We start from the raw sequence: 3,184 nt of genomic DNA, 5'->3' as shown, positions 1-3,184 counted from the left end.
GGTGTATGGTTTTCATTATTTCTAGTATCAGCAAATACAAACAGTCAAAATCTATTCAAATTGTTTAAGCCGTGTAATGCATATTGAAATACACTTCTAATTCTTTTCCTTTAGTTATTAGTAACATGATGTCATTTTACTTCTAATTTATAGCCAGGGGTTGGGGCGGGGACAGAGGGGAGAACATTTCAGAAGTGATTTACAAGACATTTAAAAGCTTTCAGGATGTTGGTCTAATTCCTGTGAAATGCAGCTGAGAACAGGTTTCCAGGGGTACCATAGTTTGTCAGTTTGTTTTGTCTTGCATGGTACCTATAGCCCCCCATAGCAATGTGCATTTGGGTAACTATATGAAAAAGGAGTTTTCAACATAAGTTCTGTGGTTCTCTCTTCTGTCAACATCCTGTATTTACTTCTTGAAATTCCACCGCTCTGAATAAAGTCAATTGTCACATTTTACATATCTGCAGCCTCAAAGGCAAAAACAGCCCTGAATGAGGGTGATCTGTGAGCTGGGAAGTTTCAAGTCTTTCCAGTGAAGGTGACACAAGCTCTTTCTTATTTACTGTTGGGTGGGTAGCCAGGCTACTTTCCTTAGTGACTTAGTGATCTGCTTAGTGACAAGGTATCTAAATTTCTGGAATTCTGATGAAAAAAAAAAATTAAATCAAAATTTTCTCAATTATATAAATAAATGTATAGCATGGTGACATTAATTAGCATGTTGCTTTTCTAATTTCCTTTTTATTGATTTTCTAGGTACAAATATTTAGACATTTTATACCTACCAAAATTTATAAGTCTGTTTTTTTCACACATAATCATTCAAGGAAATTCATGAAGACAAGGTCAGGACCAAACTTGAGTGAGCCTGTCACGTGTCTGTCACCCACTGTGGTCTTTCTCAGGAGGAAGAAAGTAGGTAGTCGGTCAGCCCTTGGTCCAAGAGTGAAGAGGCTGAGTAGCAATGGTCATTGGCCTACTTCTCTTTCATTCTTTAGTAAAAATCTCTTTTCTAAAATTATAAGTTTTATCAGGAAAGGAATGTGTATGTGTGTGTGTGTGTGTGTAGCCATCTATTGAGGTGGTTTTTTTATCCCTTAAACTATTTAGACGATAATTTATTCCATACATTTCCAATGTTTCGATGATTCTTGAATTCTTAGAATAAGTCCTAGTTAGTAATAATGCATTTAACTTTTGTTCTAATCCTAGATTAAATTAATCAATGCCTGTGGTTGTTCTTGTTGTTGCTGTTGTTATTGTATTTACTCTTTAGGGCAGTTTTAGGTTCACGGCAAAATTGAAGACAAAGTACAGAGATTCCTAAATCTTTTATTTTTTTCTTTCGATCATTAATTAGGCATCTTCTGTTTCTCAGATTTTACTATTGGAATTATGCTAACTTCACAAAGTCAATTGAAAAGGCTTACTTTATTCTCTATGTTCTAGAAAACTCTACATAGCAAAGGAATTACTGACATCTTGAAGCTTTCATTGGCTCACTTGTAATTATGACCTGGTTGCTTTTTGAATTCTATTCCTTAATAATTTCCCAATTTCTACTCTAGAAATTAGTTAGCTGGGAGAGTCTAACTTCTTCAGTGAATTTCTATTATATCCATTTCTTCTAGACTTTTAGAGAAGAGGACACAATTGACAAACACCAATGTATCTGAGTGTTTCTTATCAGTTCATAGTGTGTGGATTTTTTTTCTCTCAGTCTTTTTTTAACCCCTTTATAACCATGCCTGGAATTTATCTATGTTATAAATCCTGTCAAAGAACCAGATCATGGATTTATCAGGATTTTTATTTTTTTATATTATTTTCTAATTTCTTTTTATTTCTATAACCACCTTCTGCCTGTCTTAGGTTTATTTTTTCTTTCCTAGCTTCTTTAAGTGAATCATCAGGTTCTTTGTTTTCATAATTTTCTTGTTTATGATTAAGCATTTGAAACTTTGAATTTCCTTTGCGTGCAGCTTGGTTTACTTTACATATTTTCATCATCATTATTTTATAGGTAAATCCTAATCATAACTTTGTTTTCTTTAATAATTTGAGTATTTAGAAGACATCAATAGTCCAAGTCACTTTTTGTTTATTATTTAATTATAAATTTCCAGTTTTTATTACATTTTTGAAGGCTTTAGAGATACATGTGGAAAGTCACTTTAGAAACACGTGAAAGTAGAGTCAAAATGGGGACTACCATCTAATTAAAATAATGTAAGCAATAATAAATGCTGAACAATTTTATTTTAAGTAAGATGAATTCATCAGATTCATTGTCATTAAAAACTCAAACAGCATAAGATTGAAAATATTTGTTCTGTCACTAATAGGAAAAAGGTGATAATATATTATATGACTGAATGAATAAAAAAAACAACATAAAAATAGTATAAAAGAACACTTCGTAAAGGACAAATGGTGTCAGTGTGCCGAGAATTATTACAAGGCAAAAGATATAGTTCTACTAGGGCTCTCCGGCTATGATCCACTACTCAGACTTATTTAAATTTTCCCTTCTCCTTCATGGTATCCATTGTTGCTCTCGGTAACTAGCATTAATGTGTTTAATAGATATAGTCAAAGTACATCATTAAGTGCATTTAGAAATAGTACAGAGAATAATGAGAGACTCGGGGTTTTCAGGCTTCAGAAAATGACATACACTCTGACTGCATAGGCCAATTCTAATTATATTCTAAGAAGGCTAAATATAAGGTTTAGGCTTTTATAATACTACATGACTCTCATTGTAGATTATACGTATTTTTTACTCCACCATCTCTTAGCCTAATTACATTGTCAAGAGTGTCAGTTCTAAAACAGTAAAATGATATATACTAGTCAATTTTGTCAGACATCCTTCGTTCAACCTTACCTATCAATGTGCACATCTTCAGGCAATTCTATCGCTCTGTCACAGCATGTGGCAGCCATTTTATCCATGACATGGAAGCTTAAAAAGACTCTGGTTGTCTGATTAAATACAACTTCTCATGTCGAGGGTTTCTAATTTCTTTATAAAAATTAACTTCTGACTAATTCTAGCTAGATGCTCTCTGAATCAAAAAGGCATATCATTTAGGGGTGCTTTTCATTTTAAATACGTCAATTTTACAAAATTTCAAACTGACCAAAGTCAGGGCAGTAATTCATATAATAGAATTTA

This window comes from Pteropus alecto, unplaced genomic scaffold (assembly GCF_000325575.1).
Source record: "Pteropus alecto unplaced genomic scaffold, ASM32557v1 scaffold100, whole genome shotgun sequence".
In the NCBI taxonomy this organism is placed as follows: Eukaryota; Metazoa; Chordata; class Mammalia; order Chiroptera; family Pteropodidae; genus Pteropus; species Pteropus alecto.
This window is presented reverse-complemented; position numbering follows the sequence as displayed.